Source organism: Bombina bombina, chromosome 2 (genome assembly GCF_027579735.1).
Source record: "Bombina bombina isolate aBomBom1 chromosome 2, aBomBom1.pri, whole genome shotgun sequence".
NCBI classification, from domain to species: Eukaryota; Metazoa; Chordata; class Amphibia; order Anura; family Bombinatoridae; genus Bombina; species Bombina bombina.
In genome coordinates this window covers 266,222,944-266,240,945 of record NC_069500.1, presented here as the reverse complement: position 1 = coordinate 266,240,945, position 18,002 = coordinate 266,222,944, and positions in this window count along the sequence as shown.

The following is an 18,002-nucleotide window of genomic DNA, read 5'->3' as shown; positions in this document are numbered from 1 at the left end:
AAACATGTTCACAGCTGAATATATGTATATTTTCTGAATGTCATATAGGGATTAAACAGCCAAATCAGACGAGAACTAGCCAAATTAACAAGCCAAATTATAAGAACTAACGTGATATGTGTTGTGTCTTCCACTTAAGATATTTTCTAAAAGTGTAAATATAATAATTTCATTGCTATGAAACCTTCCATAACATTTTTACATAGTTACATAGTAGATGAGGTTGAAAAAAAACCCCAGTAGTTCATCAAGTTCAACCTATACAAATATTAATATATTTACAATAAAGCTCCAGTTGAGCTTAAATTAATACCATTAAAAAAGGTGACCCATTTAACACAAACAATTAGAGCCCTGAATTCTGTTTCTAGCCAGAAATGTATACAAACCCTTTTTAAATGTATCTAAGGTATTAGCATTTACTACCTCCTTAGGTAATGAGTTCCACAATTTGATAGCTCTTACAGTGAAAAAACGTTTATGTTGCAGGAGATTAAGGGGCATATTTATCAAGCTTCGTACAGAGCTTGATGCCCCGTGTTTCCGTCGAGCCTTCAGAACTGCTGGTGCAATGATAAATGCTGACAATCATAAATATGCCCCTAAATCTCCTTTCCTCCAGTCTTAATTCGTGAACTCTTGTCACAAACAGTTTTCTTGAAATAAACAGAGCTTCTGCCATCTCTGTATATGGGCCTTGAATATATTTATATAAAGTAATTATGTCACCTCTCAAACACCTTTTTCTAGAGAAAACAGACCCAGTTTGGATAACCTCTCCTCATAAGTCATAACTTAAATTGCCGCCCATCTTCTCAAAAATTGCCCTATTCTTTTCTCGGATGCAAGAGATAAATGAAAGGTCTCATAAATAATTTGAAGTTGGATCTCCTTCACAATTGAAGAGAAACTAGGGATCCTCTTGGATCTCCAGTTTCTTAAAATAAGGTGTTTAACCTTCATTATAACCGTATTTAAAGTTATTATCAATGGATTGGACTTAGAGCCAGTGACCAGAAAAACAATCTCCTCTAGAGATAACACAAATGTTGTTGAATGTGTTATATTAAACCAATACAAAACCTTTTTCCATAGTTGATTAATTACCAGAACATATGGAACAAATCAGCATCTCTGTTAACACATCGAGGACAGAAAGCCGCATTCAGAGAAAATTTTGAGCGGAGTATAATAGAAGTCATTGATCACTTTCATGTTTGACTCCTTTCAACTAACAGCAATTTGACAATAAGATAGACTATGAACGCTATTGCTATTTAATCCTTGCTCCAAGTCATTGATAAACATATTAAAAAGAACAGGACCAATACTAATACCTGTGGGACTCCATTGATTATCTTTGTCAATCTGAGTATGATCCATTTACTACTACTTATTGTTCTTTGTCTTTTATCCAGTTATTTATTCATGAGCTAACATTTTCAACTATTACCAGTCCCTTCATTTTGTACATTAAACTCTCATGTGGCACTGTATCAAGCTTCTTTGCAAAATCCAAGGATATCACATAAACTAATTCCCCTTTATCTATATTTTTACTTACTTCCTCGTAGAATCTAATTAGATTAGTTTGACATGATCTATTTCTCATAAAACCATGATGGTTTGAACTCATAATCTTGTTTACGAAAATATACTCATCAATATAATCCTTTATAATCCCTTCAAGTATCTTCCCCACTGTTGATGTCAGACAAACTGGTCTATAGCTTCCTGGATCAGCCCTGTTTCCCTTTTTTAAAAGTGCAACCAATTTAGCTTTACACCAGTCCTGGGGTACTATGCCTGAGGATAATCAGTCTTGAAAAATTAAGAGTAGAGGTTTGTCTATAACAGTGATTTTAATGTACCTATATTGTCCTTCTTAGATTTTATTTTGCCATTTATGTACATAAAAAAACCTTTTAGGGTTTGACTTAGAATCCTTTGCAACTAATCTTTCATTTCCAATTTTTGCTAATTTAATTGCTTTTTTGCATGCTTTGTTACATTCCTTATATAGTTGGTGTGTTGATTATGTACTATTTTCTTTGCATAGTTTAAATGCCCTATTTTTTTTCCAAATTTCTCTTAACACATTTTTATTTAGCCACATAGGCTTGAATTTATTTATTTTTCTTTTCTAACCATGTTGTATGTGTTTATATGCATATTTATTTAACAAAGTTTAAAATGTTATCCATTTATCCTATGTATTTATGTTATTTAACGATTTCTTTAAATCATTGAAATTTGCTTTCTTAAAATTAAGTCTTAGTTGAGCCCTTGTAACACTGCTTCTGGAAAGTGATTTTAAATGTGACCATGTTATGATCACTGTACCCATATGTTCTTTGACTTCTATGTTTGATATTAAAAATATATCTCCTATAGCTGTATTACTAGTTTCATTGGCCCAATTTATGTAAGGGTAGTTAAAAATATCCCATAATTACAGCACTTGAATTATTATCAGTCTTTCCTATTTGCATAGGTAGTTGAGTTTCCTTCATGTCTGTAATGTTGGGGGGCCTTGTAGCATGTTACTAGTAACAATTTTTAGGATCTTTTTACCCTTTCCTTATTTTAACCCACAGGGTTTCTACATTATCACCTGTATCATGCTAACTATCTTCCCTTATTGTAGGTTTAATGTCAGGTTTAATATACAATTCCTACACCCCTTTTATTACTCCTGTCCCTCCTAAATAAAGTATAACCCTCTAAGTTAAATGCCCAGTCATGTGAATTATACAATCAAGTTTCAGTTATATTGATAATATCATAGTCCTCTTCTGCAACTAAGAGCTCCAGTTCCCCCATTTTACCCATCATGCTTCTTGCATTTGCTATCATACATTACATTTTCATGTGCTTTCTGCTCCTTCTTGGTACACTTTCTAATGTGACATTTCCTAAGTGTACCATTCTGTCATCCCTTCCTTGAGATATTCTAGGTGTAACATATTCACAGACTGATTTGCCTGTTCTATTATGCTTGGACTGATCCTCCCCCTTTGCCTAGTATAAAAGATTGTCTATGAGTGCTACCATCCTCTCTCCCAACACAATCCATCCTTACTGTAAAAATTGTACCCAAGTTTAAAGTCAGCCCAGTGTTCTAAAAAGTTAAACCCCTCATTTTTGCACTATGTTTTTTTTTTACCAGGAATTAACTGACCTTAACTCCTTCTGCCTTACTGGGTTGGCACATAGAGCTGGTAATATTTCTAAAAATATTAACTTGGAGGTCCTTGCTTTAAGCTTGATACCTAAATCCCTAAAGTATTTTTTTAGGACACCCCATCTCCCACTGATTCCTTCTTTAGTGCTAATATGAACGATAACCGCAAGATCAGACCCAGACCCATATGCCTCTAACAATCTATCAATACACTCCACAATATGCCTAACATGAGCCCCTGGAAGACAGCAACTGTTCTATTTAAGGGGTCTGGATGAAAAATTACCCTATCAACTTTCCTAATAATAGAGTCTCCTTCAATCAACATCTGGCTCCGGTCCAGACTTGTATGCCCCTGTTTCATGACTGAAGGAGTGTTCATTATAGTATACCCAGCTTCCATGACTGAAGGACTGCTCACTATTGGATGTTCCTCTTCCATTACACTATACTAGGCAAAACAGCCCTCTCTTACATTGCCACACCTGAACTGATATCCCCAACATCTTCACTCAATCTGGCAAATCTGTTAGGGTATACCAGCTCAGAACTGGCCTGTCTCTTCCGCTTACTTTTACTTCCCCTTCTAACTGTGATCCAGCTACTTCACCATCTAAATCATCTCCATTCCCGCTTGTAGAATCATTAACAACCTACTCAGTCATATCCATTTCCTTTTCAAGTTTCTGAGAATCACGCAGTGTTGCAATTCATTCCTCAAAAACTCTAATAGGAGTTTCAAAGAGATAATATGCTCACACTTGCCACAGCCATATAATCCTTAAAGTGGCTTCTGCCGTGATGCAAACATATGGCAAGCTGTACATCGAATGAGATTTTCACAAATTCTTACTTAAAAGGTTTATCTTAAAAATATAAAAGATTAAGATTTACCCTTATTTTTCTTTTCTATCCATGTTGTATGTGTTTATATGCATATTTATTTAACAAAGTTTAAAATGTTATCCATTTATCCTATGTATTTATGTTATTTAACGATTTCCTTAAATCATTGAAATTTGCTTTCTTAAAATTAAAAGTCTTAGTTGAGCCCATGTAACACTGCTTCTGGAAAGTGATTTTAAATGTGACCATGTTATAATCACTGTACCCATATGGTCTTTTTTCCTATGTTTGATATTATATCTGTATCGCTTGATAGTACTAAATCCATTATAGCTTTATTCCTAGTTGGCTCCTCTATGAATTGTGACACAAAGTTATCCCTGAAAACATTTAAAAATATATCTCTTTTTGCTGTATTACTAGTTTCATTGGCCCAATTTATGTAGGGGTAGTTAAAAAATATCCCATAATGGGCGGAGCCAACTACCGCAGGAGTAGGACGCATATCTTAAGAGCTCTTACAATATACCAGGATTCTAATTGATTATATTACTGATAAGGCTCATCTGTGTCCTTATTTTGGAGGCTAATACTGGAAAACACCTTCTGGGTTCTACTGGAGGACATTGTAGCGCCAAGAGTTGACATTTCCCTTTTAATTCCTGCTCTCTACCTCTCATGGCGACACCGAGGGCCTGAAAGCATGGCTGCGCTTTTTTTAACCCAGCTAACGAATCTACTAGATCGGCACCATGTCTCATTGCTAGAGGTAGTGGATGAGGCTTTTGGTCCTCCCGCTAGTCACATAACAGATGCCTACGAGGAGCAACACGCAACAGGCGCACTCAGCACATAGCAGTCGCCATCTTTGTGCGCACCGAGATTTCCCTCATGGCCCTGCGGCGAAAAAGAGCTTGAGAGACAAGACGCTGCCAACAAGATGGATTTCAGCTTTGCGCTACAGAACTTGCAGCTGGTTAAGCCTCACAGGGACTTAGTAGCGACACTGGTGAGAGATACTCATCGCTGCGTGGCCCCCACCTATTACCTAGCCTGCCAGCACCTCTTCACGCTACAAGTTACAGGCCGCACTGCTGGCCTACAGTTGCAGGCTCCTGAAATGGACACGCTGCGAACCTGTGGAGTTTGCCGTCTCTGTTACTGCTGCTCCTACGTCTCTGGGCTGGAGCTGCAGTGGGACCCTGTAAGCCATGTAAGGTCACCAGTGTATGTATCCAGAGTCGGGGTCGGCTAAGAGACTTAGAATTCCGGACATGAGGCTTCTAGCCTACTATAAGTTGTCTGTTAATTACTCTATTTAACCCCTTATTGGTGTTTGGACCTGAATATATTTACTAACTGCACAGTTGGCGATATTACTTTTGTTTATCAATATACTATATCTGCTCCCTATCAGAAGCTCACTTTACTTAGTTAGTACAGCTCTCAAGACGGACATAAGTTAATGGAGGCCTGCGCCCTTCTGTTTGTCTCATAAGTTGGACTCTTGCATTACAGACTTGGGACTACTCATATTATTATACTAAGGATATACCTCTTGATTCCAACGTGACTAGGCATCCTTATCAAAGTTTCCCTCTAACTAGTTCAGTCATACTTTTTATATACTACCTAGATTGTTTATGGGATGATGGTAATGTTTATATACTATGTTCAATCATATATGGGCTCCTTATTGTCTGCATTCACTACAAATTTAACTGAATTTCAATGTTTCACTGCATAGTTTTTCTACATTTGCAGGCTCTCATGCTGTGCGTTTGCTCATTTTACCTAAGAGTGGATGGTGTGTGTAACTTCTCGCCGCCAGCGGCCGAGGCGGTGGGATGTTGTTTTCATCAAATAGATAGCCTCACAGAATAGTCCTGAACATAGCCTTGTAGTACAATGCCGTCTGCAGCACAGAAGCAATGTTCTAGCTCTGCTCTGTGTACTAAGACTGCAGTTTTGTCCCTAACAATATTCCTACAGCTGACATATGATCTGGACAAACTCAGATGATCTTGAGACCACTTATGTTAGAATATATCTTTAGGAGTGCTTTAATCACACGGCTGAATATAGCCTTTTCTATGCTCTGTTCCCAGCTCCCCTAGGTTACCATACCTCCTAGTGCAGGCTGGTCCTGCAATCGCATCTAGCTACACAATGTCACACCTCTATATTTAATGTGTGTACATTATGGCTCTCCCTAATGGCTCCATATTAAATCCCTAGGCTTTGGTATCTGGAATATAGCTTTTATTTATGCCCGTTTAGTTCTCCCCATGGATATAAAGCTTTATTTTCTCGCAAATATTAATATTCTCCTCACTAGGATGCAGTGCTTTATTATTTTATTTCATTTTCCTTAATTCAGGGTCTTTGTCATAATCATTGCAGGTATGGCTATTAATGTGTATATCTTATTTAACATAAGTCCATTTACTGTATTTAACTAACCACCTCCCCCCCCACTATTATCCTCCTGGAATGTACCTCCCTGCATGGGAGATTTCACTACGCGGTTCATCTTGTACATACCGCACCTTAGAAATTTTACCAATCTTACATTTCATATCGCATTATATAATTGGAAATGACATTTTTCGAAACATATCTAGATAATTTACTATATCAATAGGACCATCTAAAGTATATAGCGTATGAGTAATAGGATAAATGAGGTTTCAGACTTTAGTCCAGTACTTCTTCCTATATGACTCCTGTTTTTCTACATGGCAACCATTTTATTGTGAAGTATTATATCTATGTTATTTTTGGCTCAACACCTTGCATTAGTTGTATTGTTTTCTCCATGACCTCAAAGTACCCACTGTATGTGTAACAATGAAAATGAGGTTCCAATATTCAGTTCAATATTGTTTTCAATGTGAATCTTGCTCGTCTGCATGGAAACTGTTTTATTGTGATGTTTTATATCTATATTATTTCTGGATTATCATCAAGCATAAGTTGTATTGATTTTCTCCACAACCTCAATAAAAATAAAAAAAATAAAAAATAAAAAAATATCCCATAATTACAGCACTTATTATCAGTCTTTCCTATTTGCATAAGTAGTTGAGTTTCCTTCATGTCAGTAATGTTGGGGGGCTTGTAGCATGTTGCTAGTAACAATTTTTAGGATCTTTTTACCCTTTCCTTATTTTAACCCACAGGGTTTCTACATTATCAGCTGTATCATCCTAACTATCTTCCCTTATTGTAGGTTTAATGTCAGGTTTAATATACAATTCCTACACCGCTTTTATTACTCCTGACCCTCCTAAATAAAGTATAACCCTCTAAGTTAAATGCCCAGTCATGTGAATTATACAATCAGGTTTCAGTTATATTGATAATATCATAGTCCTCTTCTGCAACTAAGAGCTCCAGTTCCCCCATTTTACCCATCATGCTTCTTGCATTTGCCTTCATACATTACATTTTCATGTGCTTTCTGCTCCTTCTTGGTACGCTTTCCTTCAAACTTTCTAATGTGACATTTCCTAAGTGTACCATTCTGTCATCCCTTCCTTGAGATATTCTAGGTGTGACATATTCACAGACTGATTTGCCTGTTCTATTATGCTTGGACTGATCCTCCCCCTTTGCCTAGTATAAAAGATTGTCTACGTGTGCTACCATCCTCTCTCCCAACACAATCCATCCTTACTGTCAAAATTGTACCCAAGTTTAAAGTCAGCCCAGTGTTCTAAAAAGTTAAACCCCTCATTTTTGCACTATGTTTTTTTTCCAGGAATTAACTGACCTTAACTCCTTCTGCCTTACTGGGTTGGCACATAGAGCTGGTAATATTTCTAAAAATATTAACTTGGAGGTCCTTGCTTTAAGCTTGATACCTAAATCCCTAAAGTATTTTTTTAGGACACCCCATCTCCCTCTGATTCCTTCTTTAGTGCTAATATGCACGATAACCACAAGATCAGACCCAGACCCAGATCCCTCTAACAATCTATCAATACACTCCACAATATGCCAAACATAAGTGCCTGGAAGACAGCAAATTGTTCTATTTAAGGGATCTGGATGAAAAATTACCCTATTAACTTTCCTAATAATAGAGTCTCCTTCAATCAACATCTGCCTCAGGCCCAGACTTGTATGCCCCTATTTCATGACTGAAGAACTGTTCACTATAGTATACCCAGCTTCCATGACTGAAGGACTGCTCACTATAGGATGTTCCTCTTCCATTACAGTATACTAGGCAAAACAGCCCTCTCTGACATTGCCACCCCTGAACTGATATCCCCAAAATCTTCACTCAGTCTGGCAAATCTGTTAGGGTATACCAGCTCAGAACTGGCCTGTCTCTTCCGCTTACTTTTACTTCCCCTTCTAACTGTGATCCAGCTACTTCACCATCTAAATCATCTCCATTCCCACTTGTAGAATCATTAACAACCTACTCAGTCATATCCATTTCCTTTTCAAGTTTCTGAGAATCACGCAGTGTTGCAATTCATTCCTCAAAAACTCTAATAGGAGTTTCAAAGAGATAATATGCTCACACTTGCCACAGCCATATGATCCTTAAAGTGGCTTCTCCCGTGATGCAAACATATGGCAAGCTGTACATTGAATGAGATTTTCACAAATTCTTACTTAAAAGGTTTATCTTAAAAATATAAAAGATTAAGATAGTGCTGGGGAGATAGTGCTGCCACCAACAGTGATGGAAAAATTAGAAACTGGAGTAGAGTTAGAGGGGGGAATTAGAAGTAGTTCGGTCTTGGACATGTTTATACTTAGGTGGTGAGAGGCCATCCAGGAGGAAATGCCAGATAAGCAGTCACTGATGTGAGAATTGACAGAAGGAGAGAGTGCAGGGGTGGAAAGGTTGATCTGGGTATCGTCAGCGTAGAGATGATATCTGAAGCCATAGCTGTTGATAAGTTTACCCAGTGAAGAAATGTAAATAGAGAAGAGTAGAGGACCCAGGACAGAGCCTTGCGGTACTCCAACAGACAGAGGCAAAAGAGAGGAGGAGTCACCAGCAGAAGAGATGGAGAAGGATCTGTTAGAGAGATAAGAGTGAATCAAGGAGAGGGCAGTGTCACAGACCCCCAAGAGAGTTGAGAGTCTGTAGGAGAAGGGGATGGTCAACAGTGTCAAAAGCAGCAGAGAGGTTCAGTAAGATGAGTATAGAGTAGTAGCCTTTGTTTTTAGCAGAAAGGAGATCTTTAGTAACCTTGGTGAGGGCAGTCTCAGTTGAGTGTTGGGGACAGAAGCCAGATTGAAGGGGGTCGAGCAATGAGTTGGAGGACAGGAATTGGGTTAGGCGATTGAAAACTTGTTTTTCAAGTAATTTTGAAGCTAGCGGGAGCAGTGATTTGGGGCGGTAGTTTGAAGGGGAGTTAGGGTCAAGGGAGTGTTTTTTGAGGATAGAGGTGACGTTTGCATGTTTGAAGGAGGCAGGGAATGAGCCGGTAGAAAGGGATAGGTTGAATATGTGAGTAAGAGTCAGAGTGAGGGTGGGAGACAGAGGCGGAATTAGATGTGAAGGAATAGGGTCAAGTGGGCAGGTAGTGAGATGAGATGAAGACAAAAGGGAAGCCACTTCTCTCTCAGTGGTTGGGAGGAGGGTGCAGAGAGTGGCAGAGGAGATCAGATTATATCTACAAGCTACAAACATTTTATTTTGTTGTGGCTTCAAAGCACAAAATACAAATTCATATAAAAACCGTAAAAATTTCTTACATTATATACTCTGCTGCTGATTAAATTATAAGGAATTGTAAACACATTAAGTGAACCAAATATTATAGTATACTTTCCCTTTACGAGTCTGCACTGAATCATTAAAAAGCTCCATCAAAGAAGGGAGATAAGTGGCCAGTTTACATACAAGGTCCTCACACATGTCAAATGTATATTCATATAACAGGGTCGAGTATGACAAAATGTAGAATGTGTATTAAAGTAAATATCTATTTTTGGTTTACTGTCCCTTTAAATGTATATTACCTTTCACGGGGTATACACTCATCTATTTAAATATATTATCATATTTAGACATGACTGCATATTTATTTTTAAAAATTAACATTGCATATTTACTATTAGAATTAGTGGGTATTACATGCATTCATCAATGAGAAGAGCAATATTGTAAAAGTAAATATGTCAACTATTTAGTTTCCCTTAATCACTTGTAATGGCTATTTCATTTGTAATGAAAGGGACATGCAGCTCAAAGTTAATCTTTCATGATACTTCACACTATTGCATATCTGCTCCTTAACAATATAGACACCATGAAAAATAAAATTATATGTGAAAAATTCAGACAAATACATGCTATATTTGATTTTTATAAATAAGGACCAGAAACGTTTAATTTCAATTAAAAAAAAATGTCCCTTTATTTTCTCAAAGTAACGTCCATTATAAATACGAAGAACGCATTTCACCATTATTGAAATATAGCATGGTAAACTAATCTTTCAACAAGAGATTCGCATTTATGAAAAGGCGAATATAATTTCACACTGTCACTTAGCACACAATCGATGTGCATTGTTGGGATTGTAAATACATTTAAAAGAGCACTGTCAATACTTCACAATGAGTCATGATATTTATTTAATAAACAATGAATACATACAATATTAACATTATTTAATCTAAAATATTTTTAAACATTTTTAAAATAACTTCAACAATGTTACACATCTATTGATCAATGTTAAAAATCGAAAAGTGTCATAAACATTTACTAATGTGACTGGATTATATTTACTATCGTGATTAAAAATAAAATCTAGTTCAAATGTCAACAAAATATATGAATATTTAACAGATTCCGTATATTATATATGCGTCACATATACGCATTCCATTCTCATAAATTCTAAAGAAAAGTCTACATGTTAAATGTATTAACAACACCCCCAGGAGGTAGGTGTATGGAAGTTATAAATATATGAAATCATGAACCCTTAAGTAATGGCCAATCAAAGTTCATCACACAAACATGACTTGAGTCAGTATGGCCTCACAGACATGCTAACAAAATAAAAGTATTTTATTCAATCAGATGTACAGATACCATGTCCCATGGTGTATCTCATGTTTACTTCCCCATATAAAAGTCCATTACTCGTTGCCATTTTTGTCAGTTCTCTAATGCCTGTAGCCAGGATGTCTCCCACTGCACTGGTGTACATGGTCAAGGAGTTTTAGTCACAGCTGTTTGGGGCTCAGAAGAGGTTGATGACTGGGGCAGTCAAAAGGGCCCTCTGGGTGTCTGTCGCCCTTTCTGTGAATGTGGTGGCTGACATCCAGAGGAGCCCGGAGCAAATGATCTGGAGATTCAGGGATATGAGGTTGTGGCTCTGGAATAAAGTCTGCCTCATGAGGGAGTGGACTAGTTCCCGTTGGCCCACCCCCACAGAAACTTGTCCTACAATCTCATGAGGTGGCTTTATGCACCCACCTCAATCTCCATTTCCCCCGGAGATTTGCTGCCCCTTGGTCCTCGGCCCCCTACCAGTCCCCAGCTGCTGGTCCTGAAACTCCCGACCCAGAGGCCAGTGCAGCTCCAAACAGTGACCTGGGAGAAGGTACTACAGAGGCTGAACCAGGTAAAGATCAGACTTCATATAATATTTTAATATTTGAGTATATATTTAAGTAATGTGTATATAGTCATATATTCAATCCATATAGATCTCACAACAGACGTTACCTATGATGGTAGACATCTGAATTTAGATTCATCAGACATCAAATAGGAATGATGTTTTTTCTTTTGATCTCCCGAATATGCGTCACGGAGCTAAAATGAAATTATGTAACTGAGAAATCCATATACTCCGCCATTTCATACATTGAATATTGATTCATACAAAACTTAGAAATATTAATTTGTATAATTAATCTTTACAATGATCCTATAGGGATATTGTGATACACACACTTGTAAATATATTTAAAAGCTTTAAAAATTATACTCATCATACTACTAGATCCAAATCAATTCATCATCATAGATGCGCAATTACGCTTTTAATTATTGCACAATGATCATGGAAGATATAATTGCGCAGAGACGTGAACATGTGTTTGCTGTAATAGTGGCATTACTTTAGTTGGTCAAATGTATACATTAATAAGTATAAATGTTAAGAATACAGTATCCTGATTTTCAATATTCTAAATTACAAAAGCTATACTAGCAATATAAAATTAAATATATACACATCAATGTATAACAATTGATGACAATGCAAGAATACATAAAATTGCACAAAGGGACAGTCAACAACGTTAAGCTTTAAAATAAACATACATGATCTCATTATTTATAAATACATTTTAAAAAAAAACAATGAACTCACATGAAGAATTAAAATATGATTAACTTTGTCAATTTTAAAAAAAAATGTATGATTATTAGTGTCAAAGTTATGGTTTGTATTAATGATATCCAATCTTGATTGAATATTTTACAAATATGGATGTTGGTGCTGGACCCTAAAGCTCATGTTTGTCCCAGTCTGGAATGTGTCATAATACTTCACTTTTGGCTTACAAATTTGGACATAACATTGCCTAATACATTCACATTAATATATATTAACATGGATCCTCTAATTAGATTTCAAGTGTATTTAAAAAGAAGAATCACAATTCAGAGATCAAATTCCATTGTAATCAAAATCAAAATGTATTAGTATTCAAAGATATTCCTCAGAATCTTGCTATCTTTATTTGAATGTAATCTTTGGGTCTTGCCCATTTTGGATTCAGCACCTGGGTAACACATTTTTACACATGTGCAGAATATATAAATTTCCATCTCATATGCTTTGATATTTTATTCTTATCATTAAGAGAGAAGGATGATTAAATATTCATGATGATGGAAGGAAATTATATAATTGATTGAAATCGCATGCTCTATCCGATTCATTACATCAACATATGGAATAGACTATTCCTTTAGAGTGACATTCTCAAATATTGATATAGAATTTATCTAAAGATACAAAATATAATTATTAATCATTACACTGTTTTGGTGAAACAATACTGTGATTTAAATCACATCTTTCACTCTCGGATTAGCTTTATATATAAGCATATTCTAACAGCACCATGATGACATAGTTTAAAATATATCTTATGTCTTGCATTGTGATCAATATGTGTTGTGTCAGAAACCAGAATACTGTATATTGCACAAATGTATATGTGCCACATGTATTATGCTCTAGTTGTCACCAGTTGTTTTTCAAAGTGTTAATTGTCTGTCTGGATTTATTTTTAAACAGGGACCAATAGTTATTAATAGATATGTCATAGATTAATATGATCAGAATTGTATGTCTAATATTTTAAGAAATAGGACATATGTGAAAGACATAATTTTCTTTCCACTCACCTTGACGAACTAATTAATTTAATTTTGATATTAGTGGTCTAGTCTTCACATTTTGAAAGATATTATTTTAAATAGTTTAGAATAAATTTATTTTATAATACCGAATATGTATATTTAAAGCTGATGTACAAATTGTGTCTCATAATATTTATTTATATCATTAATAGTTAATTTGACAAGCCCAGAGGGATCCAGCATCAATGCAGACCTGCCTTTGCTGGATGATGGTAAGTCCATTTACTCATTCATACGTCATTAAAGGTGTCTTTTGCAAAAAATATTCTGATCATGATTATGACGGTGTTCCATTTGAATAAAACTTAATGTACTCCTCTAATTATATATCTATTTATTGTATTATTTTAATATTAAGATCTCAAAGCTTCTTAGTCTACACCTTTGTGCTTCAGAACATGGCTAGCACATGTTGATATTTTGTATATATGTAGACAACAATCATCAAGCGATACACACATGATAACTATTAAATGTTCTGTGTACTATGCTTTTTTCCAGATTTTCAAAATACAGACAATCACATTTATTTATCAATCATCGATAATTATATATTTTATTTCAATTGCATGCTCCATCGAAATTATGAAATTCATAACTTTGGTTCAGTATCTCTTTAATGCAATATTGATGTGTGTCCTTGAGCACCAGTTATACACATGTTATAATATTTGATTTTAACATGTAAACAACATATTATGTTTTACAGATATGGATGTTATATGTGCTATGGAGGAGAATGTGGCTGCATTGGAGTCTGATGGTACGTCAAATATATATAACAACATGTATATAACATGTATTGTTTCAAAATCATGCTATTGAATAAAACTAAAGTCTACAGTTTGGTCCATTTAAAAATGTATTATTCCATTATTTTTTTAAATACACTACTGCCCCATATCATGCAGCATGAACATAGAAATTAAGAATTTATTTGCTTATTTATGTATAAATTGTCATGAATGACATCATGATGTCACATGCATATTTCATCCAATCACCCAATAATCATCTTATAAATGTACAGACAGTCATTGCTATTCATCTGAGTGCCTAGATGCAGACTTTCTCATTATGTGATCATTGTTCTGAGCTTCTCAGCCGCTTCTAAGTATACATGAAATATAATCAGGTTGAAATTCATTGATTTAATTTCATGATGTATGATATGTAAAGGGATTTGCAAATGATTTATGTATAGACTGTACATTTCACTCAAACATTCCTGTAACCTAAAAAGTTAAATTCTGAATGTGTATATTAATATTTGGATGAAATACATTTATTCCTAATGTAAAAGATATATTCACAAAACATACTCTGTAACAGTAATGTCAGATAGATACCATTCTATTCTTAATATTTAATATGAACGGTAGTATCTGCCGTGTATATATTCTGAATAGTAATTGATTGAACCATAAAGCTTAAAATAATTATGTTTAAGATTACAAAGGCAATCATCTTAATCTATATGGTTATCAGTGATTGCCTTGTTTCAAAGGCTATGTGGAGTGGCCATTTATATTTGATCACATTACACACTCCCATATCATCCAATTGGTGGAGTCCGCAAAGTCAATCCACGGGCATGTGTCACCATCAAATGCATACATGCATACTGATATATTATCAAAAAGAGAAATATCATATTGTAAAAACAGAAAGATTAGCACATAATGTTGACATTGAAATATATGATTTTTACAGTATTGATCAAACGTTCCATGAAAAATACCAGTGAGCAATCAGAGTTTCAAGGATCAATTAAAGATTATTATAAATTAAACTTGCTTCTAATCAATCAATATCTTCAAACATAGTGATTATTGTGACTTTGTATACATATTTTATGAGAAAATGAATACAGATTTAAAATGATGGTGAATATTATTTTTTTTCAATATAATAATATATTTTCATATAATATATGTATTTAGAAAATTGTATTATATATTTCAGGTGGAGCTTCCACTTTTGGGCATCACCCTCCCTGAAAGGATTGTGATGCAGTATGTCACCTTGTCAGATGGCTCAAAAGGGGCTATGCTGGCCTTTGTTTACCCTTGTCAACTCCCTGAAAGGACTGTGATGCACTATGTCACCTTGTCAGATGGCTCCAAAGGGGCTATGCTGGCCTTTGTTTACCCTTGTCAACTCTCTGAAAGGACTGTGATGCACTATGTCACCTTGTCAGATGGCTCCAAAGGGGCTATGCTGGCCTTTGTTTACCCTTGTCAACTCTCTGAAAGGACTGTGATGCACTATGTCACCTTGTCAGATGGCTCCAATGGTACTATGCTGACCTTTGTTTACCGTTTTCATCTCCCTGAAAGGACTGGGATGCACTGTCACCTTGTCAGATGGCTCCAAAGGGGCTGTGTTATCATTCTGACTTATTTGTCCTATTATCCTATTTATTTATGTTTTATGACCTTCATAAATCATATTTATCATAATAAAAAGAATAATTTAATTCAAATGTTATATTTCTTCTTTATTTATTAATGTCATTTGTAATAAAAGTTATTTTATGTTTATAATACTTAAGTGATGCTGACCACAATACTTAATTTATGGATATGCATTCATATTGTCCTTACATCTTATTGTAGTAGTATAACATAATAAATCACTGTGTGTAATGCACACATTTTAGATGATTAAGCTCTTTCTATTATTTTTGATTATATTTAATTATCAAACAATATTGCTATAGGAAACATATAATGTATAAACAATACACATTTCTGTGATGTATATAGTAGCATTATTTCTATGTTAAATCCTGCTGCTTCCTAAATATTTCCTAATCTTCCTATTCTTATTAAATATATATTTTTTTTACCAATCATGGATTATATTTCAAATATCAGAGTATTATGTCATCTAGCTTTATATTATGTGAAGCTGTGCAAAGGTGTTAAATCCATCATTTGATTGGATTACGTTGCTTCGCAATATTGGATCCGCCATGTTGTGTAAAACGCCACATGCAAAGGTGTTAAATTCGTCATTTGATTGGATTATGTTGCTCCGCAATATTGAATGTGCCATGTTGCGTAAAACGTCACATGCAAAGGTGTTAAATCCATCATTTGATTGGATTACGTAGCTCTGCGATATTGGATGCAAAATGTTTGTGAATGAGAACACGTTTAAAACTATGATTTTCTCGGTTTATGGATTGTGTCAATCATGTACATTGTTGAAACATAGATGATAAAGTTTAAAGAACTATCTATTGATGGCTGTCTCATGAAAGAAATGAATGAAGGCAATGTGTTGTTGATCCCGATTATATTTTGAGGCAAATGCTAATCCATGATTGTTCATCGATTAATATACTCAATCTTGTTTAATATGTCTGTCAACAATATTTGCACATTAAGAAATAATTAATGTGTTGTGTTTAATTGTCTACATTGAAAATTCCTAAACATGCACATTTATATTTGAAGTCATGTCTCAATATGCATTCACCTATATCATGATATATACAGTATATATGAGATGTATACTTTTTAAAGATGTTATGTCCTGAAATGTTCAATATCATGTCATGTATCCATTCTACATTGTTGTTCTCCAAATATAGTACTTTGAGCATGAATTTTAAATGTAACTCTTAAAGGGACATGAAACCCTAAATGTATCTTTCATTATTTATGTTGAACATACAGTTTTAACCCGGTTCCAATTCTCTTCTATTCTCAAATGTGCTTCAGTCTCTTGGTATAATGTGTTGAAGGAGCATCAATACACTACTAGTTTTTAAGTTAACACATGGGTGAGGCAATGACAATCGGTAGATATATGCAGCCACCAATCAGCAGATCAAAGATATGTTCTTTCCTAGATAAACCTTTCAGCAAAGGATAACAAGATAATGAATCAAAGAATATGAGTAAACGTGAATGTTGTTTAAAATGTTATGCTCTGTCAAAATCATGTAAGCAAATTTTCTGCTTTCATGCAGCTTTTAAATGAAATATATATTCGAGATAAGTAAAACACTTTAAGCTAGCTTGAAAAATATACACTTTATTTAAAGTATTCAATGTTGTCAACACATCAAGAGAAATATTGCATACAGGCTTATTATAAACTACCAATATTTGCTTGATTTAACAAGCACATGTAGATATGCCAATAAACCATGATAATTAGTATATGTTAGCATATAGTCTTGTTTAAGCTATGTTGTTTGCATCAACACAGTGATATGCCATCATGTATAATTGTAATGGTCATTGTTTTGTATTAGGAGAACAGGTGTGGACATCACAAAAACCAATCAATCTAATCAACAAGGACAGCATGTGATGATGTTGTCTCAACACACTTGTAAAACACACTCTGCAATCAATCTGCCTCCATGGACCTGGGCCCATAGATGCAGATTGAATACAGAGTGTGCTCAACAAGTGTAAGAACACAACATCATCACATACTTATCCTTTATAAATTAACTTTAAATTAAAAACAATAATATATAAACATAATTACTTTTTCCTCCTTCCCTTCTTCCCACAAGTC